Source organism: Bos indicus, chromosome 12 (assembly GCF_029378745.1).
Source record: "Bos indicus isolate NIAB-ARS_2022 breed Sahiwal x Tharparkar chromosome 12, NIAB-ARS_B.indTharparkar_mat_pri_1.0, whole genome shotgun sequence".
Lineage (NCBI taxonomy): Eukaryota > Metazoa > Chordata > Mammalia > Artiodactyla > Bovidae > Bos > Bos indicus.
The window spans coordinates 63,067,395-63,080,235 of record NC_091771.1 but is presented as its reverse complement, the minus strand read 5'-3'; the positions used below and the strand labels follow the sequence as shown (position 1 = coordinate 63,080,235).

The 12,841-nt window shown below is 38.0% G+C and overlaps 1 pseudogene; it reads left to right on the top strand.

Annotated features, from left to right (window-relative positions):
- The first annotated feature begins 9,405 nt into the window (after positions 1 to 9,405).
- Positions 9,406 to 11,606, top strand: LOC139186145 (nucleolin-like; annotated as a pseudogene).
- Positions 11,607 to 12,841: the final 1,235 nt, after the last annotated feature.

Here is a 12,841-nt window from a genome sequence, read left to right as displayed (position 1 = left end):
AGGGTAGGACTTTTGAAGGCTGGGTGACCTGCAGGTATCAGCACTAGCTCTGTTCTCTGCTGGGCTTAAACAGCAGCCTCTTTGGGCTCCAAGGACCTCAACTGACATGAGTTTGCTCTGCAACCACAGCGTCTTGGGAAGAAAAAAACGTAAAGCCAGGACAATCAGAAAGGGGGAAATTACTCTGGAAGACTGGTGATAACACATTTTTTTTTTTACCATAAACTATTAAAAATAAAAACTTTACTTGGCAAATCAAGCTGTTTATAACCTTGGGAAAATTAGCCATTTTTGAAAACCGGTTTTCAAAAGAATTATATGCATTACACTTTGGCTTTGACCACTTGATGTCCTTTTATATGTGTATGAATTAGTATGAAGATGTAAATGAACATGGCATGCTCCACCTGTTTCCTTCAGAGAGAGAGAGAGAGAGAGAGAAACAGAGATGAGGCGGAGAATAGATACTTGAAATATTTTAAGTTGTTCTATTATGTAAATGATTCTAAGAGCTTCTATGCTTCCCAAGGTAGGATACATATGTATATAATTATTCTATCATACTTGCATAATGAAATTAGAGGGATGTGACAAGGAGTAATTGAGAGGCAAGGGAAAGTGGGTGATAGTATTTGAGATATCAAAGACTATGGGTATCAGGTCAATTGTACAGATAATGGTTTTAGCACTTTTGAAGGACAATAGTATCTAATTTATAGGCTATGTTAAAAAAATTTCAAATAATTCTATTCCTCATATCCAGAAGCTATTGAAGGATGGAAAATGCAACATTGTATCAGGAAGGACAAAACTATGGATATTTTCAAACTCTTCTTTGTATAAAGACTGTATTTGCATCCTAGGTCTGTGATAACAAAGTCATAAACTAGGTGATTGAAAGCAAGAGAAAATTTATTCCTCACTGTACAGGAGATTGGAAGTCTGAAATCCAAGTATTGTCAAGGCAATGCCTCCTGGAAGACTTTGCTGTTGTTCAGTTGCTCAGCTATGTGCCACTCTTTGTGACCCCATGGACTGCTGCGCGCCAGGCTTCCCTGTCCTACTCTACCTCCCACTGCTTGCTCAAACCCACGTCTGTTGTGTCCGTGATGCCACCCAACCATCTTATCCTCTGTTGCCCCCTTCTCCTCCTGCCCTCAATATTTCCCAACGTCAGAATCTTTCCAATGAGTTGTCTTTTCCCATCAGGTGGCCAAAGTACTGGAGCTTCAGCTTCAGTAACAGTCTTCTAATGAATATTCAGAATTGATTTCCTTTAGGATTGACTAGTTTGATCCCCTTGCAGTCCAAGTGATTCTCAAGAGTCTTCTCTAGCACCACAGTTCAAAAGCATCAATTCTTTGGTGCTCACCATTTCCTATGGTCCAGCTCTCACATCTTTACATGACTACTGGAAAGACTTTAGGAAAGAATATTTCATTGCTTCTTCCCAGCTTCTGGTTGATGCTAGTAATCCTTAATTTCCTTTGTTTGTAGCTGCATCATTTCAATTTCTTCCTCTGTGTTCATATGGCCACCTTCTCTGTGTATGTGTCTCTGGATCTAAATTACTCTCTTTTTTATTTTGGCTGTTTTGGATCTTCACTGCGGTGCGGGCTTCTCTAGTTGCAGAGTAGTCTTAGATGCCTTATGGCGTGCGGGATCTTAGTTCTCTAACCAGGGACTGAACCACATCCCCTGCATTGGAAGGTGGATTCTCAACCACTGGACCACCAGGGAAGTCCCCTATATTTCCCTCTACTTTTAAAGGGCACCAGTCATATTGGATTTAGGGCTCACTCTAATCTAGTATGACCTTATCATAACTTGATGATATCTGTAATGACTCTGTTTTCCAATAACGTCACATTCATGGATATGGATTTTGAGGTGCGGAGGAGCATTATTCAACCAAGTTAAATGACATATGTAAAACTTGCAAGCAATCAAGAATTACAATGCAAATCTAAGATTACCCAAATATCCTTAATATTCTTAAGAAAACAAAATAGCTGAAACCTTGGTTAACAGAAAAAAAGATACAGGAATGTTTAGAAACAATTTTTGCTCCAGTGATTTTTCCTTTTATTTTAATTTTTTTTAATATTATCTCATTAACTTTATATTAGGATATATTGAGTTCATAAAAACAGTTTTAGAATGTATGAGATTAAAATATTGGATAAATATTCACTGTGAAGTTATTTTGATAAATCATTTTCATCTAGTACAGCTAGTAGGCAAAACAAAATACTTAATGAAAATATCTTTGTTTTTAAGTGATAAAAACTACAAAGAGAATGATGACATTTTATCAAACAGGAAAGGAGTAGTTTTCTCTTCTCTTTCTCAGCACGCTGTACCTTTTTCTGATTTTTGCTTATTTCTCTGACCTCATATGTTCCCTCTCTCCTTTGCTCCCTTGATCTTCTTGCTGGTTCTAGAATTTACCAAACTCATCTCTATTCATTGTTACTTTTCTGAAAGCCGGGGCTTCCTGAATGGCTCAGTGGGTAAAGAATTTGCCTACAATGCAGGAAATACAGGAGACACAGATTTGATCCCTGGGTCAGGAAGATCCTCTGGAGAAGGAAATGGCATCCTACTCCAGTATTCTTGCCGAGAAAATCCCATGGACAGAGGAGCCTGGCAGGCTACATTCCATGAGGTTGCAGAGTCTGACATGATTGAGCATGATGTGAGATCACAGGACACACCTCCACTGACCACTCAGGCCTCTGCTCCTATGTCACTGCCTTAAGAGGACCTTTCTACACCATCCTCTATGTCTATCACCTCTCTCTCCTCTTATTTACCTGAGTTTACACTGTTGTATTTATTTGTTTGTATTGTTACATATTAGAAACTATGTATCTGCTTGGTCTACATCTCTTTCCAGCATCAGGGTAGGGAATTTTTCCTTAATATATACAGATGAAAAAATTAGAGAACAAATTAATGGAAGAATCCTTTAAAAATCATTACCATTTGTTTTGAAAAATAAGCAAATTTTGATCAATTGTTAATGAAGCTTTCAATGTTATAGAACAGAAAATCTCTTATAAGCAAATTAAGTAAATTAAAAAAAATTAACTCCATATTTTATTATGGCTTTTGAGGACTAAGATTGAAAAAAAACATGCTTTTATCACTCTGAATTTACTTTTAATAAACTAATTTACGAGTGATAAAGTAAAGCAAAACCATTCTTAAAATATTTTTAATGAAGTCATGTTGAAAGGAAACTACTTAGACACTAAATATTAATATCTCTTATCCCATTGCACAATATATACAGCAAGACGCTAACACTTCTTAACATTCATTCATATTCATTGATAGAAGTCATTTGGAAAGACATTTTGAATTTCTTTATACATCATTGTAACAATCTCATAACCTCTTGGAGTTTGTATCTCATGTTTACATTTTTCATGAACCTCTTGATTAGTTTTCATCATTGGTTCTGTATATTACTCCTCTTTTGTACTTCTAGTATTTTACTAGACCTGTGAGACATAGTATAAATTTCTTATAGTGTTGATTTTTCCCTCTCAGAGAATAAATTTTTCTTGTTTTTTTTTTTTTTTTTTTGGTGTGTGATAATAAACTGAAAGTGATTCTGAAATTAAAAGCAATACATTCTCAAAATGGATTCTAAATTTAGAATTGAAATCAATGCTAACTTAATAATCTCTTCAAAGTTTTTTTGGGGGTCTCAAATTTATTTACATAGTGGAAACTAGAGAGTATTAATGGATTCTTTATAATGTTCACATCTTAAATTATTTTTAACTGTAAATTCAGACATACAATGAAATCTTATTTAATAAAACTATAATATCTACACATTAATCCACACAGTTTCCTTTTCACTACTGTTATGTTTAGGGAAAATGTCTCTTTATTTTTAAGGCTAATCATGCGCTCTGAAATTCACTTTTTCCTGCCCCTCTGAGACAACACTGGATAATCCCTTCTTTCCAAGTCTCCCAAATTTCTCTCTCTACTTTATTTTCCCCCATCAGTGCTAAAACATGTTTTAAAATTCTTTAAAGTTTTTACCAAAGATTATCAGCATCTTTCCATTCAATCTCTTCTCCCAGTTCTATTTCTATATCAAAATTTAAAAAAAAAACACAATACTTATTCGAAAAGTTACTAAGACTTCTATAAAAAAATGTGATACTAAACTCTGAAAAATGTCCTCAATTTGTATCTTATGTTACCTCCTAGTATTATCCTGAAAATATCGTCATCCTTAAAAGCTATATCCATCTTTATGCATAACCTCATCTCCCTAGAAACTGATTTTTCCCACTGATTATTTTTAGTCTGTCTCCTTAGCAGACCCTCATTCCTTTGGTCATTTCTAAAGGTCTGTATTCCTCTGGTTTGGACATACTCCCTTTTCTTTTTAGAATACATGCGTGCATGCTAAGATGCTTCAGTTGTGCCCAACTCTGTGTGACCCCGTGGACTGTAGCTTGCCAGGCTCCTCTGTCCATGGGATTCTCCAGACACGCATACTGGAGTGGGTTGCCACACCCTCCTCTAGGGGATCTTTCCAACCCAGGGATCCAACCCATATCTCTTATGTCTCCTGAATTGGCAGGCAGGTTCTTTAACATAGAGTCACGGGAAGAAGTCCCTTTTTATTTATTTTTTAATTATTTTATTTTATTTTTTAACTTTACAATATTGTATTGGTTTTGTCATGTATCAACATGAATCCACCACAGGTATACACGTGTTCCCCATCCTGAACTCTCCTCCTTCCTCCCTCCCTGTACCATCCCTCTGTGGTACATATACACAATGGAGTATTACTCAGCCATTAAAAAGAATACATTTGAATCAGTTCCAATGAGGTGGATGAAACTGGAGCCCCTTTTTAGAATAACAGTCCTCTGAAATAATTGCTTCTCATTTCATGCTTTCAACCTTGTCTACATACCACCGGTCTTCTGAGAGATAACAAAGCAACTAAAATTATATCCCAAAGTGAATCCTTGATTATCTCTTCAAACTCTGCTCTCTTCTGAGTTCTCTCTGTGTATAAACTGATTCCCAAGCACCTGAAAATCAGAGGAGCTTATGTTTCTACTCTGTGGATTTATTCTGCCTCAAACTTATTTGTATTTTTCCATATTACCTATCATTTGTTTACTTGATACTAATTATTTCCTTAACTCCCACCTTACACTATGGATTAAGCTATGTAGCTATATCATTCACACCACAGGTCAGGCTCCCTGGGACACAGGTTCTGAAACTGATATTTACAAACAGGAGATATATTTGGGAGAGCTCTTGGTATGTGAGGGTGCAAGAGAAACACAATTGGGAGAATCAGAAAATCTCAACTACAAGTAAGTTTCAAAGCACCTGTGAAAGTATTTAAGAAATGTCTGAATTGAGACAGGCCCTTCATCCCCCCTCCTGTATCAACTAAGGCAAACATATAATGAGATAGCTCTGTGAGATAACTCCCTTTGACTGAAGGAAATCCTGGAGACTCAACAGTAAGCCATCAATAGCCAAAGTCCCTGGCGTCTGAAGAATAAGTGCCTCGGTCTCAAATGAATGGGGTGGGCCTGGGCAACAGATTGCAACATCCACCCCCTTACCCAGGAAGGTCTATTTACTTTGTATTAAAGTATTGTGTGGATGGCTCAGTCATGTTCAACTCTTTGGGACCCCATGGTCTGTAGCCTGCCAGGCTCCTCTGTCCATGGAATTTTCCAGGCAAAAAATACCACAGTGGGTTGCCATTTCCTACTCCATAGCATTAATGTATTCACCTAGGAATAGTTCCTTCAGGTTTGTTTGCTCTCTTTTCCTAAGGAAACCCATACAAGAAATGTTTGCAAGATTTTCTAAAGCTGTTATCACAGCAGCTGGCCTTAGAATAGCAACTCAAACTTATTTCCTTTTTCTAATACCCATTCTAGACAGATTCAATCATCCTCAGGTATCACCTCTAACAGAGGCTCACCTGGTGGGATGATCTGAAGGATATGAGTCTCTAGTCATCAGGAATTTCTCAAGCTGATGCCACTGTACTTGGGCAATTGAGTTAAAATGGAGCAAGGGGGTATCAAGAATCTCTGCAGTGTGTCACCTCGTGCCAAAATGTTCCTCTCTGCTCTGGTGGTGTAATAGCTACCCTGCCTTCTCCATACTGGAATATTATTCCTTTCCTTGCTTACTGGTCCCTTGCTCTCTCCCCCAGTAGAGGTAACACCTTTATGGAAATCAGGATCTCTATATACACAGAATTTGTAGGGAATAAAGCCCGAATTTCCAAAGTGAATCCCTGGGAATAAAGGCAAATAGGAACATTCCTCTATATTGACTTCTGGACCCATACTTTGTCTATTGTGACAAAGTACCAAGTGACATCTGTTATAATGATCTTTGTGAACCCTGAAGTTATGATGGTACAATGACCCAGGAGGTCCTGCAGGCTATTCTCTCTGAGCTGGCACTCATATCCGGTTCTGCCACTATCACGTTGGTGTTTTCTGATTACTGTTGCATGACACCAAATCTCATCACCGTGTGCCCACTACATCGTCTTTGCTGAAAAGTAGGTCCTTTATTCTAAAACAAGTATCCTGTCTGGGTGAATCGAACATCCTATAACCTCACTTAGCATTGCTTTGTGAGGCTCTGAAGAAAAGGCAACTTGAAAACTCATCAAGACAAATCATCCTTCTGTTGATCAACTTGCTACTAGTTTATTTCCTCAAGCTACAGTGCAGGATTTGAATGATGGGCTCATGTATTCATTGTGCCAACTATGACTAGAGGCTTGCTGACATCAACTGATTGTCTTTCAGTCCACTTGGTTGTTGATGGTGAATGTGTCTGTTGAGTGTTAATATGGGCAAAGATGTTCACACTTATGCATACTTCTAAAGTCTCAGCATCATGCCTCACTGCAGATGAATATTCCAATCTTCCAGTTGTTTTGCTCACAACCACCTGATCAAACCATTGCCTTCCCCCTCTCTTCCCCCACTCTGTATTAGCCACTTTTTTGTGTGTTTGAAAGTGTCCCTAAGTTATAACTGTCCCCTGGAAGCTGTTCCTCTCCCACTTCTGTTTTGTCTTTTAGGGCCACACTTGAGTGGGGCTGACGGATAGATATAGTCAATCTTTAGCTTGTATTCAGTCTACAAAGTCTGTGTTCTTTGGAAATAAGTACAAGATTTCCTGAAGTATCCACTGAGATGTTCCCAATCCCCATTTTAAGGTCCTAGACTTTTCAAATCAGGAACATTTGCAGAGAAGTCTGCTCCTTTTTTCCTGAAGATACTTTAATATTTACTTTTATATAGGTTGGCGTTTTAGTCACTAAGTCATGTCTGACTCTTGTGATCCTATGGACTGAAGCCTGCCAGGCCCCTCTGTCCATGGGATTCTCCAGACAAGAATACAGGTTGGCTTATAACAAATTATTTGTTTTTGTCTGAAAGTGACTTTTAAGTAGGCTTAAAGTATATTTTAACTGAGTACAGAGTATATTTTACCTGAGTATAGACTTCTAGGTTGGCAGTTATTAGTTTTTTGTATTTTATAGATACTGTCCTCTGGCTTCCATTGTTTCTGTTAAAAAGTTAACTATTGGTGCTATTTTGGTTTCTTTGAAGAGATAACATTATTGTTAACATCACCTCCAGCTTATTTAGGAAGAGGGCATGGCAACTTACTCCAGAATTCTTGAATCCCCATGGACAGAGAAGCCTCACGGGCTATACTCGGATATGACTAAGTGACTTAGGATGCACATCCAATGTATTTAAGACTTACATTTTTTCTTGGATAACTAACAGAAACCTACTTTGTAGCACAGAGAACTCTACTCAATATTATGTAACAACCTAAATGGGAAAGTAATTTGAAAAATGTAGATACATAGATGCATAACTGAGTTACTTTGCTGCACCCCTGAAACTATCTCAATACTGTTAATCAACTAAACAAAGTTTAAAGAGATTTACGTTTTTTATGTTACCAGCTTTTATATGATGAGCCTAAATATAATTTTTGCTGCATTTATCCTGGGTGGGATTCTCAGGTCTTCTTCAATCATTAAGTTGAATATTTTAGATAATATTCAGTCATTAACATCTTAATTATTTCTTGTACTATCCCTTTCCTTTATGTGGGATTTGAATTATACCTATATTAGACCTTTAAGCACATCCCAGGTGGCACAGTGGTAAAGAATTCCCCTGCCAATACAGAGAACACAAGAGATGCAAGTTCCATCCTTGCATTAGGAAGATCCCCTGTGGTAGGAAATGGCAACGCACTCCAGTTTTCTTGCCTGGGAAAGCCCATGGACAGAGGAGCCTGGTGGGCTACAGTGCATGTGATCAGAAAGAGCTGGGCATGACTGAGTACACACACAAACACACACACACATATGTTATCTTATGCTTATCTTACTTTAAGAAAGGTTTTGGTTTTGCTTTTGTTAAGCAGCTAGAACAAAGATGAATCTAATAAGGTGTTGAGGTAATTAAAAGCAGGTCAATCTATAGTTATCCCTTTCTCCTAAGGTTTATTTTTAAGGTTCCTAATTGTGTCCCAACTGAAAGTATTGGCCTGCAATTTCTCCCTTCATCCTATGTGTATACCAACAATTCCATGCACTCTCTCTTTGCCACCATATTTTTGAATCTGCACATAACTTAATAATTAAAGGGCCCCAAATCTTGGCTCTTTTGGTTTTTATTCTCTGCTTTTTCAAACCTATAATAATTCCTCACTGCTCTGGAAGGTTCCCCAAACATTTGAATACATTTTAAAAAATAGCTTGTCCAGATTTTCTAATGTAAGTGCTAGTCAAAAACAACCTAATCTGCCATTACAGGAAACAGATTGTTGGTAGTATAATGTAACATTTAAAGAATGGGCCTTGGCAGCTAAGATTTCTGAGACTGAGTCCTGGATCTCTTACACAGAAACAGCTCTAACATTATGTTCAAGAGAATAAATGTTGAAGCCAAACTGCATAGGATTTAATCTTGAGTCTCTAAATTGAGTGACCTTGAACAAGTTTCTTAATGTATCTTTGCAATATGACTTCTTATAGCAAGTTGAAAAAGCATTAATTCCTACCTATATCATTGTTGTGCAGAGTACCATGTATAAGCTATTTTAACATTGTCTGGCATAAATGTAGCACTCAACAATGTTAGATTTTTCTTTGTGTTCTCTTGGCAAAATGAAGCTAGTATGACCTACTAATAAGGTTGCTTTAAGAAATGGAGGCTTGCTTTCGCCTCAGTCTCCAGCGCTAGCTGGCAGCCAAGTATACGCGCTCAGGGATTAGCGGCCGCCATCGACGGTGCTTAGGTTCCTCTGGGCTCGTCTGCACCACCTGCCACACACTCCGCCGTCATAAGCCGCCATCATGGTAAAGCTCGCAAAGGCCGGTAAAAATCAAGGTGACTCCAAGAAAATGGCTCCTCCCCCAAAGGAGGTATAAGAAGATAGTGAAGATGAGGAAATGTCAGAAAATGAAGACGATGAGAGCAGTGGAGAAGAGGTTGTTATTCCTCAGAAAAAAGGCAAGAAGGATGCTGCAACTCCAGCAAAGAAGACGATGGTTTCCCCAACAAAAAAGGTTGCAGTTGCCACACGGGCAAAGAAAGCAGTTTTCACCCCTGGCAAAAAGGCAGCAGCTATGCCAGCCAAGAGGACAGTTACACCTGTCAAAGCAGTGGTAACACCTGGCAAAAAGGGAGGCATCCCAGGCAAAGCATTGGTAGCAACATCTGGTAAGAAGGGAGCAGCCACCCCAGGCAAGGGAGCAAAGAACAGCAAGAATGCCAAGAAGGAATACAGTGATGAAGAAGATGAAGATGACAGTGAAGAGGAAGACGATGATGATGAAGAGAAGGATGAGCCAGCAGTGAGGAAGGCAGCTGCTGCTTTTGGTGCTGCTCCTGACACAGATGATGAGGATGACGAGGATGACAATGATGATGATGAGGAGGAGGAGGAGGAGGACAAAGATGACTCTGAAGAAGAACCTATGGAGATTGTACCAGCCAAAGGAAATAAAGCTCCAGTAAAAGCTGTTCCTGTGAAGGCTAAAAGCACTGCTGAAGATGAAGAGGGTGATGATGATGATGAAGATGAAGAGGAAGAGGATGACAGTGATGAGGAGGAAGAGGATGACAATGATGAAGAGGAGGAGGATGATGAGGAAGAAGAGGAGGAGGAGGAAGAAGAAGAGGAGGAAGAGGAAGAAGAGCCATCAAAGAAGCACCTGGAAAACGAAAGAAGGAAATGGCCAAACGAAAAGCAGTTCCTGAAGCCAAGAAACAAAAAGTGGAAGGCACAGAACCAGCTACATCTTTCAATCTCTTTGTTGGAAACCTGAACTTCAATAAATCTTCTCCTGAATTGAAAACGGGTATCAGTGATCTTTTTGCTAAAAATGATCTTGCTGTTGTCGATGTCAGAATTGGTGTGTCTAGGAAGTTTGGCTATGTGGATTTTGAATCTGCTGAAGACCTGGAAAAAGCCTTGGAACTCACTGGTTTAAAAGTCTTTGGCACTGAAATTAAACTGGAAAAACCAAAGGGAAAAGACAGTAAGAAAGATCAAGATGCAAGAACACTTTTGGCTAAAAATCTGCCTTACAAAGTTACTCAGGATGAATTAAGAAGTGTTTGAAGATGCTGTGGAGATCAGATTAGTCAGCAAGGATGGAAAGAGTTAAAGGGATTGCTTATATTGAATTTAAGACAGAAGCTGAGGCAGAAAAAAACCTTGAAAAAGAGATAGATGGGCGATCCATTTCTCTGTACTACACTGGAGAGAAAGGTCAAAGTCAAGACCATAGAGGTGGAAAGAATAGCACTTGGAGTGGTGAATCAAAAACCCTGGTTTTAAGCAACCTCTCCTATAGTGCAACAGAACATATTCTTCAGGAAGTATTTGAGAAGGCAACTCATATCAAGGTGCCCCAGAACCAAAATGGCAAATCTAAAGGGTATGCATTTATAGAATTTGCTTCATTTGAAAATGCCAAAGAAGCTTTAAATTCATGTAATAAAAGAGAAATTGACAGCAGAGCCATCAGACTGGAATTGCAAGGACCCAGGGGATCACCTAATGCAAGAAGCCAGCCACCCAAAACTGTCTTTGTCAAATGTCTTTCTGAGGATACCACAGAAGAGACATTAAAGGAGTTGTTTGATGGCTCTATTCGAGCAAGGATAGTCACTGACCGGGAGACTGGATCCTCCAAAGGGTTTGGTTTTGTAGACTTCAACAGCGAGGAAGATGCCAAAGCTGCCAAGGAGGCCATGGAAGATGGTGAAATTGATAGAAACAAAGTCACTTTGGACTGGGCCAAACCTAAGGGTGAAGGTGGCTTTGGAGGCTGAGGTGGTGGCAGAGGTGGCCAAGGTGGCTTTGGTGGCAGAGGCCAGGGAGGCTTTGGAGGGCAAGGAGGCTTCCGAGGAAGCAGAGGAGGAGAAGGAGACTACAAGCCACAAGGAAAGAAGACGAAGTTTGAATAGTTTCTTCTATCCCTGTCTTTCCCTCTTCCATTTAAAAGAAAGGACTCTGAGGTTTTTACTGTTACCTGATCAATGGCAGAGCCTTCTGAGGAAATTCCAAGACAGTATACAGCCCTGTGGTCTACTTGGGAATCCGTATAGATAACATTTCAAGGGAGATAACACTGTTGGTGTTGACTGGATATTCATATAAACTTTTTAAAGAGATGAGTGATAGAGCTAACCCTTATCTGTAAGTTTTGAATTTATATTGTTTCTTCCCATGTACAAAACCATTTTTCTCATATGGAGTTTTTTTTTTTTTTTTTTTTTTTTTTGCGTTAGGGGGTATAAAGGAAAGAATGTTTTATCATGATTTTTGCTTCAGCAATTTTGGGACAGATTAAAAGTCCTAGAACTCCAGGGGAAAAAAAAAAAAAAGAAGTGGAGGCTTTAATATAAACAAAATTATTTTGCTAGTGCTTAGTACACAATAAATACTCATATATTAGTATGTGAATAGTAAATGAATGAAGAATATGTAGTAATTAATGAATTAAGAAAAGCCTTTCCCTCTGTAGTATCTTTTAATTCTCTTCTGTTTTAGTAGATCGCCTTATCAAGTTCAGCGTTAAATAAGAACTGACGGATGCACAGATATTTGTTTTTGAGATGATTAGATGTCATGAAAATCAAATTAGAAACACTCAGAATTGAATGATCTTTCTCTGCACATTGGAAGGTACATCTCCATAACCACATGATTGATCATTCATGATTTAAACAGAAATTGTGTTTGCTATTCATGTCAAAGGTCAGAGAACAAGAGGCAATAATAATATTTTAAAGAAATTATTTGAAAGAGCTTTCAAATTTTTATGCATTTAGTCATTTCGTTATTTCTCTTAATATTGGAAATGCAATTAAGTAAAAACTGTTAAAGACTTTAGTAGTCATGATTAGAGATTACTTGATAAAAGGATTTGGTTATACAATTTTCAGTCTGGTTTCACAATGAATATAACTAAAGAATACTAAATAATATGGATAATATGAATAATGGACTGGTATGAACACAGAAGAAGGTCTTATATTTGAGCCTATGTTTTCCAAGAATTTTATTAGTCCTTGCACAAACACTTATCAAATGTGCAAGCAATTACTCTCTGAAAAAATAATAATAGATTTTATAGGCTGAACATCTCCCTTAACTCTAAAAACAAATGACATGTAATAATGAATTTTTGACCTTTACATCTAGGGTCAGAAAAAACTTATATTAAATTATACATTTCTTCCATTCATTAAAA